The 18,339-nt window shown below is 37.0% G+C and overlaps 1 pseudogene; it reads right to left on the reverse strand.

The window, feature by feature from the left end:
• Positions 1 to 9,592: 9,592 nt before the first annotated feature.
• Positions 9,593 to 9,693, reverse strand: LOC129039736 (U6 spliceosomal RNA; annotated as a pseudogene).
• Positions 9,694 to 18,339: the final 8,646 nt, after the last annotated feature.

The raw sequence follows: 18,339 nt of genomic DNA on the forward strand, positions 1-18,339 counted from the left end.
GTTAACTTTTATTTCATAAGTAGAAGGAGTACACTCTAAAATAACAACAAAAAGTGTAGTATAGTAAATCCATAAGCCAGTAACACAGTTGTTTATTATCATTATCAAGTATTATGTACTGTATATCATTGTATGTGTTACACTTTTATATGACTGGCAGTGCAGCAGGTTGTTTTACACCAGTGTCACCACAAACACATGAGTAATGCATTGCATTATGACGTTATGATGGCTATAACGTCCACTAGATATTGAGAATTTTTCAGCTCCATTACAATCTTATGGGACAACGGTTACACAGGCGGCCCATCATTGACCAAAGTGTCATTATGCAGCGCATGATTATATTCATGCATATAAAATGCAATGCCATGCTTAAAAGCTGACCAAAAGAAAATCTTTTGGCCTTTCAAGCACCCCAAAACATCTTTAACCTATCTGGTCTATATGGGATGTTGGAAGGTCAGTGATAATCACTGTTATCTTTAGCATTTATAGAATTTCATATGAGTTATATATCCACTTCTGAACTTCTGCCTTTAAAGGGATGTAGAAAAGCTTTAGACAAAGAATACCACCAAAACTTTCTGACCTAGCCTCATAAATAAGAAACAAGAAATAAAAACCTTTGAAATTTTCAAGTAAAAATAGTGATTTAAAAGCAATTTAAGATTGCTCAGTACTACACAAACACGAGCATTTGTATTTGAAGTATTTACATAAAATATTGGTTATGGTTCTTATCCACGGATAACAGAGACTCATTTATAACAGGAATTTGAATGGATATTGAGATGCTGGTAGAATTTCTGAGAAAACCAGAGAAACAGGTTGGGAAGCAGGCAGGAATAAAGACAGGCCAGGCCACCAGAACCAGTCTTGTGAGGACCCTGGTCTTGACCATTCTGGACCCTGGACCCAGTAGCTCATAAGGCATCCTGTGGACACTGAGCATAGTGGTGGCACCATTGCCACTGCTGCCATCCAGAAATAGATTCCCTGTGCATCACCAGCTGCCCGATCATAGTTCCAGCCCAGTGAATCTGATGAGCTGGCCTATGGCACATGCCCACACCCTAACTGGAAGGGGCTTCTGATCTTGAGCATCTGGCTTTTTTGACTTCTATAGGGAAGGCATACTCAGCTTCCTATTAAGATTCATAAGTTCAAAGATTCCACAAAAAGGCTAGAAAGAGTCTAGTTTTATCTCTATTACATAGTAAAATTAAAAGGGGTTCAAGATGTAGTATAAAACATTTAGAGTCATGTTTAACTTTTGTAATCAGGAAACTTTTCCTTTGACCTGGTCTAAATGTTTGTCTCCTTTCCAGAAATCTTTTAAACTAGGATTCTCACTTCATTAGGGAGATATTTTTGTTTTATATAATTTCTCTGACCTCACAATATTTGACTTAACTGGTACTTATTTTTGAAAGTTATATTATTAAATGAGGGGAAAATTATTACAATAAACTCAAAGAAGATAAAAACTTAATAAAACTTGATAAGTAGAAGAAAGCAGAGTCAGAGTAGAATCTGAGGAGTCATATAAGAGCATTCTTTTCACTTCTCAGCAAAAGCATTCCAAAAATTCAATGACATAGACTAGTATTATGATTCTACTGGGCGTTTTTAAAAATGTAAATGGATTCCTCTAAAATAGATAACCAAAAGATGCAATAAATCTTTGCAGCTAATTTGACTTTACTCTTAAATTAGTTTCAAGGTGATCTCTCTTTTTACCCATTCTTAAAAAAAATTGAGGATGACAGCATCAGGGTCTTGGTGTGGAATTTTACTGAGTGATTTCAGAAAGATGACTTTTTAGATGAATTCTCTAGCTGTTTATTAAATACCTTTTACATTAAAAACACTGGAATCACACATAAAAGAATAATGTGACACCATTTCTGTTTTTAAGGAGCTTTCACTCCACTGTGGTGAGAGACTTATGATATGACTGATATAAAGCAGGAAAGCAAAAGTGCCAAATAGAGAAGTTCCAAACCATAGCAGGCTAGAAAAAGGAGGGATGCACTCCATTATGGGGAAGCAGATGAGGCTGCCTTTGAACTAGGCTTTGAAAGATAAAAATAAGAAGAAAGAGGTGAAAAATTCAATATAGGATGAAGGGACTGAAATTTCAAAGATAAGATCAACTTAAGTGCTTGGCCTATTCAGAAAGCAGAAGATAAAGCTGCAGAGAAGGAACATAGGACTCATAAAGGATGGCAAAGAATTTGGCTTTTGTCTTACACTCTCCTCTGGAGCTCTCCTGGGGCAGACAGTGCTGGCTGCCTACCCCACAACCATACCTCTTCTTATTGGTAAGGAGAACCTTCATTTCGGTCATTATTGAGCATCCCAGGGATTGAATGACTATTATTCTAAGCCAGTTATACAATTCCTTCTCCCTTTGCAGTTATTGGTTCAGATAAGCAAGTGGGATAAAACCTTGGTCACTGAGTGGTAATAGAATGCATGCTGGATGCTTTCTGGAAAAGGGACCTGAGACAGCAAGTTGATCCTGCCAGTCTTTAAACATCACTCTGGGGATATGTTGCTTGAAAAGGAAGCAATTAACCCGTGTCCGTGAGTAGAGCAGAGAAGCCATATGGAGTACTCTCTAGATTGAATTGCTGAAGTAACTGACCTTAGTACCACCTACTTGGGCACTTATTGTTATGAGGAATGAGGAATTTTACTTCCTGCTTATGGTGATTTTGATATTTAATTACTTGTAGTGAATGCATTTGCAGTAATAGATTTATCCTGTTCTGACTCAATCCTGAAATCTGCTTGGGACATTCAGATTAAAGAAAATGCTTACTTTTTCATCTGTCACTCTATTTAGGCAAAATTTTTCCTGTTAATTACTTTTGTATTTAATACTTTTTTTCCTTTAGGAACAAGTTTACTCTCTTAAGTTCTGTTAAATATTTATTTAGTTGTTATACCCAAGAGCAGAGGAATAGATGAATATGGAAAATGGTCCAATAGTTAAAAGTGCTCAGATATATTCATATGCTAGAATGTGCTTTTATTATTTAATGGAGAAAATGAATTTTTCTGCAGAAATGTTATTGTTAGTACTTTCTGCACTACTGGGGAGAATGGAAGTCATCTTTATTATTAGCCTTCTCATTTGAAGAGAATACAAACTTTCAGCAAAGTTTTCATGAAGGGGATTATTCTCACTTCAGGGAGCTCAGTGAGATCTGTGCTATGGATCAGAAAACTGAACCAGGCCACGAGGACTCCATTGGAACCTAAATTTGCTTGTTGGGATTCTGCCAGCTAAGGCTTTATTCTTTTTTCCTCACTCCTGATGATTCTTTTATTCTCCTTTTGTTTTTAGCAGGCACTACTGGAATTTCATCTATTCTGTTCTTCCCATTTAATGCCAAATCTTTTCTTCTGATCAGTGTGTTAATTTGTAATTAAAGTTGCCCAAGCACCTTGAACATATCCTCATCTAATCAAGTGAAGCCTGGAAGTCGATACACAAGTCACAATCTCCTTTAGCTACATGATTATTTAAAACTGAGAGTGTGGTAAACTTCCGGAGTTCAAACAAAGTTGAAACCCAAACTTCATACACAATAACACATTTATTTAGTCTTAAACATCATGAGTTTCTGAGTGTCTACTTTTCCAACTTCTTCAAATAATGAACATTATTTGAAATGTCTGATTTGTATTTCTTCATTTAAATATAAAAACATAGGGGCTGTATTTTGAAGCTATTGTTTATGTAAAACTTTCCATAAAAAGAGTTTTTTAATTTTCTTTTTAAATGTCTACTTCTTCTATTTTAACAACTTATATCTATTTTAAAATTTGGAAAATATTGAAAAAACACAAAAAAAGAAATTATTTCAAATCACATCAAGTGTGGTTGCTCTTGACTGATGAGATAGCCTATTTATTTTTATCTATTAAGATGTGTGTTTATAAGTGTGCCTATATTTGTGTATACACACACATATGCAAGTATATTATGTATTTAATATAGAGATATAAATAATTTCAGATTGGTATTTACTCACTATTTTTAAGGTAACATTTTATGTTGATATAATTTTAAACTTTCATATAGTTTTCAATTTTGTTACAAGGAACTCCAGTATACCCTCTATTCAGATTTAACAATTACTTACATTTTTCCTATTGGTTCTCAGCATTTTATAACTTGCTGTTTTAGTAGCAAGGATACCATATTTTCTAGAAATTACTAAATATGCTTGTACTGCATGATTCTAATGATGACGATGGGGATGATGTTGACAACAATGATGGTGACTGCTAAATAGTTATTGGACACTTTTATGTGTCAGGCAATGTTCTAATTGCTTTACTTGTAATATTTTAATCCTTAAAATAACTAGGAGGTATATATTCTTATTGCTGTATGTTAAAAGAGTACAAACCAAACACAAAGAAGTGAAGCAACACAAACTGGCAGGTGAAAAGCAAGGAATTGGTTAGGGAAAAAATCTCAACTTTCGTAGCAGAGGCGCCGAAAGTAAACTGTGCTACTCATTGGATCAGAGCAAGGACAGGTCATTACTCACAGCACAGCAACAGCAGAAGCATCAGTATGTTAGTGCTAGTTCTCCTTACCCTAAATATCATGGGATGATGCAATGGCCTGGTTGGGCTGGAACCCAGGGCTAAGGGCTCAGTATCTTTTATAGTATGCAATAAACAAGCCCCTCCTGAGCAGTCACATGGGTATGTTTTGGTTGCCTTGACCTACTTAACTGTGTGCAAGTCTATCTGCAGAAACAGCATCAGGCTAGAGGAGATTAGGCCCTGTAACTTGACACACTGAGCAAAGATGTGCATGAATGCTTAGGGCCATGGCAGACTGCCCTTCTCAACTAATATGTAGTCAGATAAATTGATCCACATGATTGATTATATTATGACACCTTTGATCTCATTTTTTAAAAATTTACTATAAATTATTTGATTAGTTCCTTTGTTTGGGCTATAAAAGGTGTTTCTATTTTTCTTTTTTTGAGGGAACTTATAAGTCTCATTTGTTTTTAATTTTTGTCTTAAAGAAAAAAGTAAAATTTTATAAATCTTATTGTAGCATAAATGCTCTGTATCTCAAGTCCCATTTTTCCCCTGGGTTTTCTTGTTTTATTTTAATTATATATTGATAAATTATAGTTGTATATATTTAAGGGGTACAAAGTAGTGTTATGATTTTTAAAACAATGTGACATTATTAAATTAAGCTAATCAACATATTCATCACCTCAAATGAACATTTTTTTATGATGAGGCCACTTGAAATTTATTCTTTTAGTGACTGAAATATACAGTTTTCAAGCATTAGCAATATTCACCATGTTATGCAATAGATCTCAAAAAAGAAATCAAATATTCTTCTTATCTAACTGAGATTTCATACCCTTTGACTATCTCCCCATTTCCCCCATTCACCAGCCTCTGGTAACCATCATTCTAGTCTCCGTTTCTATGAGTTCAATTATTTTAGGTTCCACGTATAAAACATACAGTATTTGTTTTCCTGTGTTGGGCTTATTTTACTTAGCATAATGCTCTCCAAGTTGATTCATATTACAATTGACTGAATTTCTCCCCTTTTTAAGGCTGAATAATATTCCATTGTGTTTATATACCACATTTTCTTTATCCATTCATCCATTGATGGACACTAAGGTTGATTTCATAACTTGAATATTGCAAATAGTGCTGCAATCAATGTGAGAGCACAGATATCTCTTCAACATACCGATTTCAAATCTTTTGAGTAAATACCCAGAATTTAGATTGTTGGATTATATGATGATTGTATTTTTAGTTTTTTGAGAAACCTCCAAACTGTTTTCCATAATGGCTCTACCAATTTACATTCCCACCAACAGTGTACAAGGATTCTCTTTTCTCCACATTCTCACTAACACTTATATTTTTGAAAATAGCCATTCTAACAGGTGTAAGGTGATATCTCATTGTGGTTTTAATTTGCATCTCCCTAATGATTAGTCATGTCACAGACTTTTTTCATATATCTGTTAGCCATTTGTATGCTGTCTTTTGAGAAATGTCTATTCAGATTCCTTACCCTTAATCAGATTGTTTTCTTTCTATAGATTGAATTCTTTATATATTTTGAATATTAATCCCTTACCACATGTATGACTTGCTAATATTTTATTTCTGTCCATAGGTTATCTTTCAACTCTATCAATTTTTTTTCTTTGCCACACAGAAGGTTTTTATTCTCATTTGTCTGTTTTTGTTTTTGTTGTCTGTGCTTTTGAAGTCAAATCTAAAAAATCTTTGCCCAGACCAATGTTGAATAATTTTTCTCTTTTGTTTTCTTCTTATAGTTCTACAGTTTCAGGCCTTATGCTTAAGTCTTTGAAACATTCTGAGCTTATTTTCATATATGGTGTGAGGTAAAGGTCCACTTTCATTTTTTTACATATGAATGTCCACTTTTCCCAACATCATTTATTGAAGAGACTGTCCTCTCCCCTTTGCATATTCTTTATACCTTTGTCAAAAATGAATTGACTGTAGTTGTATGGGTTCATTTCTGGGCTCTTCATTCTGTTTTCACTGGTCAATGTGTCTATTTTTGTACCAGCACCATGCTGTTTTAATTACCACCACTTTGTAGCATTGCTTGAAATCAGGTGATGTGATGCCCCCAGCTTTGTTCTTTTTGCTTATGATTGCTGTGGCTATTTGAGATTTTTTTGGATTCATATGAATTTTAAAATTGTTTTTTCTATATCTATGAAAAATGACATTGGAATTTTGGTAAGGATTACATTTAAATCTATAGATTGCATTGGATAGTGTGAACATTTTAATATTAATTCTTCCAATCCATAAGCATGGGCTATCTTTCAATTTATTTTTGTCTTCATTTATTTCTTTCATTAATGTTTTATAGTTTTCAATGTACAGGTCTTTCATCTCCTTGGTTACATTTATTCCTAAGTATTTATTTTTTTTTTGTAGCTATTGTAAATGTGATTGTTCTCTTGATTGCTTTTTGGGAAAGTTCATTTTTAGTGTAGAGAAATGTTACTGATTTTTGTGTGTTAATTTTGTATCCTGCAACTTTACCAAATTTATTATTAGTTATAACAGTTTTTGTTTATAGACTTTAGCTTTTTCTGTATATAAGATCATTCCATCAGCAAGTAGCAATGGTTTTAATTCTTTTTTATTTAGATGCCTTTTATTTCTTTCTCCTGGCTTACTGCTCTAAGCAGGACTTCCATTACAATGCTCAATAGAAGTAGCAAGAGGTGGAATTTTTGTCTTGTTGCAGTTATTAGAGAAAAGGGTTTCAATTTTTCATCATTGAGTATAATGTTAGCTGTGGGCTTATTATATATGGCCTTTATTGTGTTGAAGGACTTTCCTTGTAAACCTAATTTGCTGAGTGTTTTTGTCATGAAAGGATGTTGAATTTTGTCAATTTTTTTCTGCGTCTAATGAGATGATTATATAACTTTTTGTCCTTCAATCTGTTAATGTGGTATATCACATTTATTGATTTGTGAATGCTAAACCATCCTTGCATCCCAGAAATAAATCTCACTTGATCATGATAAGTGATCCTTTGTGATGCTGAGTTTGGCTTTCTACTAATTTGTTGAGAATTGTTGTGTCTATATTCATCAAGGATATTGGCCTGTAGTTTTTTTTCCTTTTATATCGTTGTTTGGCTTTGGTATCAGAGTGATGCTGGCCTTATCAAAAAAATTTTTGGGTTTGAGACCAGCCTGACCAGCATGGAGAAACTCCATCTCTACTAAAAATACAAAATTAGCCGAGCGTGGTGGCACATGCCTGTAATCCCAGCTACTCAGGAGGTTGAGGCAAGAGAATTACTTGAACCCGGGAGGCAGAGGTTGCAGTGAGCCAAGATCATGCCATTGCATTCTAGCCTAGGCAACAAGAGCGAAACTCTGTCTTAAAATAAATAAATAAATAAGTAAATAAATAAATAAAGTTTGGAAGTAGTTTTCTCTTTAATTTTTTGCTAAGTATTACTATCCCTGCATTATTTTGTTTTTTATTTGCATAGAATATCTTTTTTCAATCCTTCATTTTCAGTCTATGTGTATCCTAAAAAGTGAGGTAAGTCTCTTGTAGGCAGTATATAGTTGGGTCTTTTTTTTTATACATTCATTTACTGTATGTCCTTTTATTGGAGAATTTAATCAATTTACATTCAAGGTACTTATTGATAGGTAAGGACTCACTACTGCCAATAGTAAGGAATTACTGTTCACAATTTTGTTAATTGTTTTCTGGGTTTTTGGAGATACTTTGTTTCTTCCTCTCTTGCTGTCTTCCTTTGTGGTTTCATAAATTTCTGTAGTTGTAGTTTTGAATCTTTTTTATTTTTCTGTGTGTCTCCAATAGACTTTTTTGGTTTTTGTTTACCATGAGGCTTACATAGAATATCTTCTACTTATAACAGTCTATTTCAAGCTAAGACTGAGCAAATTTTGCATACAACAAATCTACACTTTTACTTCCCCCCCACACACAATTTTCATTTTTAATGTCTGAATTACATCATTTTTTATAGTATGTATTCCTCAACAATTTATTTCAACAGTAGTTATTAATGTTTTTGTCCTTTACCCCTGTACTAAGAATAAAATTATTTTATATACTAACATTATAGTCCTAGAGCATTCTGATTATTGCTCTGTATTACTTAGACCATTGGGTCTTGCATTTATAACTTTTATGTTATTTATTAGAAGCTTTTTGTTTCAGTTTAAAGAACTCCCTTTAGCAATTCCTGTAAGGCAGGCCTAATGGTGATAAACTCCCTTAACTTTTGTTTACCTGAGAATGTTTTTATTTTTTCCTCATTTCTTTTTTTAATGTTTGTAGCAACTTTATTCACCGGAACCAGAAAACCTGAAAAACATTCAGCCATCCTTCAATGGGCATATGGTTAAACAAACTGATACATCCATAACATGGACTACCTCAGCAATACGAGAAATGAACTATTGATACATGCAGAAAATTGTATGAATCTTCACGGAGTTATGCTGAGTGAAAAAAGCCAATCCCTAAAGATTGGACATTATATGATTCTTCTCATATAATGTTCTTAAAATGACATAATTATACACATAAATAACAGGTTGGTAGTGGCCAGGGGTAGGGAATGGAAGAGGGGAGAGGAGTAGATGGGAACGTGGACAATACAAGGGATCTTTCTGGTGATGGAAATTTTCTGTATCTTTACTGTATAAATGTCGAAATCCTGGTTTTGCTATTGTGCACATCTTGTAAACATCTTATTTTGTAAGATGCTACCATTGTCTCCCTCATTTCCAAAAGAATGCTTTGCCAGGTATTCTTGGTTGACAGGTTTGCTGACAGGTTTTGAATATTTCATCCCACTCTTTCCTGCCTTGCAAGGTCTCTACTGAGAAGTCCACTGATAGTGGTATTAAAATACCATTGTATGAAATGCACTTCTTATCTCTTGCTGCTCTCAAAATTGTCTTTTATTTTTAATAATTTGATTATTACTTGTCTTGATGAACTCTTTGGGTTGAAAAATATGGAAAGCTTCATAAATTTTCAGTTATCTTTGTGCAGGGACCATGTTAATATTCTATCATTCCAATTTTAGTAGAAATGCTACTTGGCTTACAATAGAGTTACTTTCCAATAAACCCATCGTAAGTAGAAAGTATTATGTTGAAATATGCAGATGACTGAAAGCAATGGCTGGCTACTTTATTTAGGGATGGTGAAATAAGTATGGTGTCTACCAAATGTTTATCACTTTTTCGTTATTGTAAAGTTGAAAAACCACAAGATAAACCACCATAAATCAAAGATTATCTGTATATGTGCTGCTAAAGTGAGCACTCTATTTTCTTTAACCAGAGAAGTAAAGTTATTGTAAACATTCTTCACACACACACATCTTCTCACATCTCTGGTTATTTTCTTCAAGTAAATTTCTTGAACTAGAATTATTGCCTCAAAGAGATTGCATATTTTAAGTATTCTTTTTGCCATATTGCCAATGGCACCCCTGAAATATTTCATGAGTCAGTTCTTCAGCAGCATTTTCTACAAATATCATTGTCTCTTCCTTTTCAGTATTTATGTTTCAATATCTCTGCTTAGCCTTCCTTCATCTTACTGAATTGACAAGAAAGTCCGGAATATTGGTATTGGGAATATTTATACAAGCAAAAATCCATTTCTAATGAAAATTCTATGTTTTCAAATTATTTGTTGGCCACCCAGATAACAAGCCTTGCTAAAAACCAAATTTATTTGCTCACCTATTTTGTGTTTTCTAAGGATCAGAACTTTGATGAATATATGGAGGGGTTGTTAAAGTTAGCATAAGACAATAAGAATGTCTTCTATGTAACAAAAAATACATATAGCAATACTAGACTAAAATTGTTTAGTTTTTGTTTTATAATTATGGATTCTCAGCAGCATATACTGATACTTCCATTTTCTTATAATAAAATTAATAAAAATTATCAGACAGTATAGACATGGGAACAGTTTTTTTAACATGTTTAATTTCCATGTTTCTTCTCCCAGTTTCCACTGACTGACTGTCTTCTGCATTCTTCCCATTTTTATCCCACAGTATTTTAGTCCTCTGTCAGTCAGCTCCAGATGTTTTCTTGCAACTGTAATTTGCATAAGAATTCTAGTCTTTGCCTGTGCCTTTGCTCAGCATTCATTTGAATTTGAGTTTTTATAACTGCCTTACCAAAAAGCTTTTACTTCTCTCTAAAACACCCTGTAAAATGCTTGCTCTTGATTACTTATACCCTGAGAACAGCTTTGCTCTCTGTGAGATACCAAAGCTCTGACTGTTGCTCTACTCTCATTACTCTATGCTTTTGCTGCCTCTGGCCTTTTGTGTTTTGAACCTCCTGTGGTCTGTGGCTGCTATGAGAAGGTCAAAGCTATAGAGTGGCTAAAATGATTAGTGAAGGGCCAACCTGAGAGGATATTGATCTGCTTCTCCACGAAATGGCAATCATAATGTTTATTTTCAGAATTTATTTTCATAACAACTTAAAATGTTAACAGTCAGGGATAAAATAGAATTGAATAAATAGTATAGTTTATTTAATATGCCTTTTCACTGTGTTTCATCATATTGGTGATACTGAAATATTCTTCTTCTGAGATAGATTTGGGATCTAAGGGCAGGCATGTTATAATCTGAGGGAGAGGGGCTGACCAGTTAATGTCATAGACTTTTGAGTCTGTTGATACATTTTCTATCCTGTAGAATGAGCAGTTAAGAATTCTAGCTGGCCCAGGTTCTGCCTAGCGGTATAACTTCTATATCTGATGTCCTTCAGCGATACCCTGAAGGGAGTATTGGGGCGGATTCTCATAACGAGGCTGTTCATAATGCATAGAAATCCAGTCTGGCTCTGCCAGCATCTTTTGTAGTCCTGACTTAAAAAAAAAACCTTACTTTAGCGGAGTTTCCCATATTGGTTTGAGTCATTTATGTTCTGTTGTTCATGTTCAGAGTTTTCTTTTCTTTTTTTTTGTTGTTGTTTTTCTGAGATGGAGTCTCGCTCTGTTGCCCAGGCTGGAGTGCAGTGGCGCGATCTCGGCTGACTGCAAGCTCCGCCCCTTGGGTTCACGCCGTTCTCCTGCCTCAGCCTCCCGAGTAGCTGGGACTACAGGCACCCTCCATCACGCCCTGCTACTTTTTAGTATTTTTAGTAGAGACGGGGTTTCACCGTGTTAGCCAGGATGGTCTCCATCTCCTTACCTCGTGATCCGCCCACCACGGCCTCCCAAAGTGCTGAGATACAGAGAGTTTTCTTTTAAAAAATTATTGGTCTTTTTTTTTTTTTTTTTTTTTTACGTCAACTTTCCTGTAGACTTTGATAAAATCTTTGTTTATATTGTTTGGTTTTAGAGACTGTATTTGCAGTAAACCAAGCCAGATAACTTGTTGCATCACGGTGCTTAATGGATTTGCTTGGCTAAACTGTCAGAACTTGGTTTATTATTTTTATCCACGTCTTATCCTGGAATCCTGACTCCATTTTTATCTACTTAATGGCTTTAGTCTTAAGGCCCAGAAGAAAAACAATGCCCAGCAGAGCACAATTCCTTAATCTGCTCATGTGTATTAAGACTAAATCATAAAATCCAGATTATGTTTTGAGGATATTTGCAAATGTGTTAAGTTGGAGCTATGGTATGGCATGCAATAGAAGGCCATTCTCTAGCTCACGAAGGAGCACATGGATAATGATTTCTTTCCATTATCTTAGTTAGTTGCACATATCCCATTATCAATATTAGTATTCAATAAGGACGTCAGCCTAATTTGGAGATATATGATTATTCAAGTAATTTGGTTGTTGCCATTTTGGCAGGACACATAATTTATTGATTGGAAAGACGGTAGTCTTAAATTGCTATACCTGCTTTCCTCTTGGTCTATGTAATTTCTTGTCTTAAATCTTAAAGATACTCTGATACCTTTAAGTGGGCGATCACATCCTTTAAATCTTCACTTTTTATGAAAATACAGACCGAATAGCCAAAGATAACAACGACAGCTGAACTATTTTGTTATTGCCAAACCAAATTGCTATTTTTCTATTCCTTGATAGAGGAATCGTCATTGCCCCCCAACCCAGAACTCACTTTAATTTATCCAGTTTAATGGTTTTATTTGGAACTGTTAATTATAATGTCATTTCTTATACTAATTTCTGTTGCCTTTAAGGCTATTTTGACTGCAAATAACTGAAACCCACTTAAGAGCTTAAGTAAAAGAGGAGAAATTATTATAAATGTACTCTAGTATCTCATGGAAGCCTAAAGCAGAAAGTATATTAGGCTTTAGGAAGGACATAAAACAGGAATCTAAACAGCCACACTTTTTAGTTTCTACTAAGACAGTCTCTTACCTCCTTATATCTATTTTACTGATTTATTTCTATGAACTAGAATTCTATTTGGCCACAATGCAAGTTCCGATAGTACATATCTTCAGCCACAGGATCAGTGTCTCAATTCCAGGCAACAGGGCAGAGGATTTGATTGGTCTAGTTGGGTTTATTATGCATTCATATTCAATCAGCTCTGTCTGTGAGATAGGGCCATGTAGGGCAGAGAGAACTGTATAACCATAGGAACTCAAGAGGGCAGAATTTAGAGTAGGAGATCATGGTCTACTAGACATCCAAATAATTATCTACCACATTTTCCACTGGATAGAAACATAAATGCCATGGAACAGCATTAAATAACATCTTAGTTAAAAAAGCTCGGAGAGCCAGGCACAGTGGCTCATGCCTGTAATCCCAGCGCTTTGGGAGGCCGAGGTGGGCAGATCACACAGTCAGGAGATTGAGACCATCCTGGCTAACACAGTGAAACCCCATCTCTACTAAAAAAAAAAAAAAAAAAAAAAAAATTAGCCAGGCGTGGTGGCGGGCGCCTGTAGTCCCAGTTACTTGGGAGGCTGAGGCAGGAGAATGGCGTGAACCCGGGAGGCGGAGCTCGCAGTGAGCCGTGATCGCGCCACTGCACTCCAGCCTGGGTGACAGAGTGAGACTCCATCTCAAAAAAAAAAAAAACAAAAAAACAAAAAAGGTCAGAGAGTTTGATAATTTTATCCAGATTGCCATGTAGGCTGCACTTGATTTTGAGGATAACTTTGGAATAGTCACCTCAAAATAGTATTATTATTATTTCAATTTTATTTTCTAATGTGTGCATAATAACCACATGGGTTTAGCTTTGTCTCAAAATGTAAATTAATTTTTAAGCTCATGTCTGAGTAGCTTTGTCTTTCCTGGTTTATTTCACTTCATTCTTTCTTGGCTAGATTTCATTGGCTAGTAGTTTTATGAACAAAGCTCACGGATGCTGTAATCCTGTCTACTTGAGAATGTCTGATTTTATTTTTCTAATAGTTGAAGAGTGACTTGGCCAGACAGAATCCTTTAGTCCTACCATATTTTCCTCAAAATTTTGGAGACTGTGCTTCACTCTCTACCTGCCTGTAGTTTTGCTGCAGAGAAGTTTGATACAGTCTGATTATTTTCTTTTGCTTGGAGTGTGCTTACCCTACCTTAAGTTCCGTGTAATTGTTTTCCTTATCATGAAAGTTCCATAAATTCATCAGGATATAACTTGGGATTGATTATGTTTGTCAATATTTCTCAGGACATGATGTGCTAATATTTCAGGGAGATTATATTATAAAATACTTTTGAATGTTGATGAGTTCTCTTTTTCAGGAATAACAAATAAGCATATTTTGGATCTTCTTTGCTATCATTTTCTAGATAAAGGCTGTCTATTCTACCCTAAAACTCTGTTATTACACATTTCATTTCATTTACCAACCTATTATGCCTTTTCTTGGATTTTAGTCGTGTTATTTTATTTTGATTACTACCTGGTGTTCTTCTTGATGATTTTCTGCATTGCCCTTGTTCTTCTTTACTGAGTTCTGCTAGCTTATGTTTCATCTTCTGTCTTCATGTAATTGTCAGAGGATCCTTTGGGTGTTGCCTCACCAGCCAGAAACCTCTGTGGCCAGCGGTGCCGCTACCTGAGTTTTGCTCATGCCTGCTGGACTCATTCTGCCCACTCAACCTGGCAGGCTGTGCTTGGCTTGTGCTACCAGCCTGGATCTTATGTCTGGCAAGGGAAAGCCAGGTGTGGAGTGGCGAGGGGTGTGTGAGCGAGTGAGCGCAGGGTCTGGCCATTGTGCACAGCCAGGCACGCCAGCTGCTGCAGCGAGGCAGGCAGCCCCGGGCACCGTTACAGGTGCCAACTGTGTTACAGGCTAGGCCAGATCTCAAGCAGCTTCTGCTTGGGCACCAGTGTCTGGACGAGGGGAACGCAGTAGCACCCGGAAACTAGGAGACACCAGGAACCTCAGAGACACAAAGAGAGTGTTAAAGCGTGTCACAGCCCTGGCCTGGGGAGCCGCGAGGTCTGGGCTCCCAGAAGGGCTGCAGCTCTTCTCTGCTTCTCATCACCTGCAGTGCAGTGAGTGGGGGAGGCATGTTTTGGGGGGATGTGTTTCACCCCATTTGTGTTACATCTCTTTCAGTTTGGTCATCCCACTCCAGCCCGCGGCTCCAGGGCTGGCCTGGCTCTCGCCACTGCTTCCGGTCATGTGGAGCGCCTGCCCTGCGCTGGCAGAGGGCAGGAGGGCTGTAGTGTCACAGCCCCTTTAGCTCCTGCCCATAGCTTGGCAAGCAAGCCAGGGAAGTGTTACAGCTCCTTTCGCTCTGCCCTTTGGTGGGTCCCGAGTTCTTGTCCTGCATCCAGGAAGAAGGAAGTCACACAGACAACTGGAGGGTGAACAAGGTGGAAAAGAGCTTTACTGGGAGACGGAAGAGCGCTCAGCAAAGAGGAGACCCAAAGCTCTTATCTGCAGACAGGTAGTACCAATGAATGTAGAGGATACCTCAGTTGGGTAGTTCCTATTCGCAGACAGGTAGACCCCACAGATGTCCGACTGAGTCTGGCTGAGTGGGTGGTGGAGTGGAGTGGGGGTGGGGATGGGGCTTTATGGGCTCTGAATGGAGGAAATGCATGCTGATTGGCACATGGGCAGGAGGAAGTGTGTGCTGATTAGTCCATGGGTGGCCATGGGTGAGTGTGGAAAAAAACACCATTTGATTAGCCAAAAGGCAGACTCCACTGCGAACTGGCAGCCTGGCCCCCAAGGTTCAGACCACCCTGGCTTGAAGTTGGGGTTTCAGGGGGGACTCACCCCTTCCTGCCCAGGAACCTGTCTTCCTCCCGCCGCCATCAACATACTGTCTACAGCACCCAGGCTGTCCGCACTGAGGGACGCCCACAGGCCCGTGTCCAGCTGCCCTCAGCACTCAGAGTTTCCCTCCCATGTACCTTGGTGCCCCAAGTCCAAAACAGGCCAAGGCGGCAGGGGGCTGGCATGTCAGAGCCACCCTGAGCGTGTGCACACCTCGCCAGGTCGTGACAGTGCCTAGGTTCGACCACAACTTTGCTCTGCAGTGGAGCAGGCGCCTAGAGCAGGGAGATGCTAGGAAGCAGGAGCAGGCGGGCTTCCCGGGGGCCCCAGGGAGTGCGGGAATGCCCATGTCCAGAGCTGTGGCTGGGTGGCTGCAGCTGTGCCCAGTAGCACAGGCTCCTGCCCCGCCAACTTGACGGGGTGCGGGGCTCCCGCCGGAATCACCTGTTCCTGTTTCCTGCCAGCTGCGCAAAACACACAGCCCCAGCCACACCTTCCCTGCTGTAGCCAGTGTCTTTGCAGCGGCCACTCCAGATGGGATGCCACTGTCGTCATCCTTGAAACTCTGTATCCCTTCCTTGAACCTTATCCCTTTGTGGTACAATCAGTTTGTTGTAATTTGAGATTGGAAAAACATGGAGAAATTTTATTATTTAACTTGTTCATATACTTTTTTCCGCTTTGTCTATTCTTAGGTTCATGTTAGTTGTTCTTTGAACATTACTCATGTTTAAATGGGACCAGATTATATTTTTATGTCAATAATGTAGAACAACTTTGGTAGTTGTTCCAGTCAACTGTGAGCTGCTGCAGTCTCAAGCTTTTTGGGACTTACTGTCTCAAACATTCTCTTACCAAATCTACAATCTTCTTTGCCCTGGATGCACATCTGCTTTCAATATTGTGTGTGTGTGTGTGGGTGTGTGTGTGTGTGTGTAATTAATGGTTTCTAAGCAATACTCACTAAACCTCTAGCTTTCTGATTTGAAATCTGGTTGTTTCTCTTGACCTGTACCCTCCTACTGTATTCTCCATTTTTCTATTTTCTTGGCTTACTCTCTACTTTTAGTGGGACTCATCATTCAGTTATTTATTAGAAGATGATATATTTGAGTAAAATTTTGAGAGCTTACATTTATGAAAATATCTTTGTCTTTCCCTCAAACGTAATTGATAATCTGCCTGGGTATAGAATACTGAATCTAGAATATGGAAGACTTTATTCAAGTTTCCAAAGTTGCCATTAAGAAGTCTGGTGATTTTGGATTTCCAGTCTTTGTATTTACATTTTTTCCTCATTGCTTTGAAAAACATCTAATTTTCTCTAGTGTTATCAAATTTTCAATGGATTCCTTCGTAAAGGCAGTATTCATCCACTTTGCTTGGCATTCAATGGTCTCTTTTAATTTGGATGGTCATGTACTTCAAGTCTAGAAAAATTGTTTGTGTTATTTATTTGAGAATATTTACCCTGCCAGTTCTCTTTTCTCAGATCAGAATTCTTTTGAATTGGATGTCAAGCACTACAGACTGCCATCCATTTTCTGATCTCTTCTGTTTTATTTTTATCTTTTGTTTTAAAAATGATTTTGAGAGGTTTTTAACAGCTTTAATGGATTAAAATTATTTCTGTAATATTTTTAATATTTCAGATTTGTTGAGAGCTTTTAAAAAATAACATTCCTTTAAAATAGATATAGCATATATTAATTACAGTATATTTGAAATATACTAGTTAATGGATGTAATATATAGTTATCTGTGTATGCTTATATATGCATATATAAACTTATATGTGTAAATTATATATATTAAATATATATATAATATTATAAGTTACAGTGTATTTGCAGTTTTCTTTTGATCCCAGCATAGTCTTTGTTGCCTCTGGCTACTTGTTTGTTTCTGTGTCTACGTTGAATATTGCAGGCTTTTCTCAACTACCAGGTGATTCTTAGCAGTCTTTTCATATTCTAGAGTGAGACACTAAGATTCTGACTGCAAATTCTGTGGTAAGAGCAAGGTTTGTTAACTGCGGGTTTCACTGGTAAGTCAAAGATTGACCATCTCATTAGAGGATCCACAATGGCCAATATCAATTGACCCTTTATCCTAGTCAGTTTTTCCTAAGAGGATATCTTCAGTCTAGTCAGTTTCTCCTAAGAGGATATCTTCAGTCTCATGCCTGGAGATACAAATCAAGGTTCTGGAAGCCCCAGTGGGTCTTAACTCTTCATGTGTCATATTTTTTGAGTTTCCCCGGTTTTGATTCTGGTATCTTTTCCTTAGCTCTGCCTAGTGTCTTGACTCGAGGCATTGGGTTCTGCCTCATTATAGAGTGAATCACCAGGCTTCTTAGAGTGGGGAAGAATTGCTTGGCTATTTAAGTGATCCAGAAGCCCAACTGCACCCTATAAAGCTCTTCTGCCAGTCATTCTGTTTTGAAACCGCAGTATTTCTTCCTTTTTTGTAGTTCCAATTATTGCACTCGTTGTATTTCTAATTCTTGAGATTTTGCAAGGTTCTGAGATGTGCAT

Source organism: Pongo pygmaeus, chromosome 5 (assembly GCF_028885625.2).
Source record: "Pongo pygmaeus isolate AG05252 chromosome 5, NHGRI_mPonPyg2-v2.0_pri, whole genome shotgun sequence".
Taxonomy (NCBI): Eukaryota; Metazoa; Chordata; class Mammalia; order Primates; family Hominidae; genus Pongo; species Pongo pygmaeus.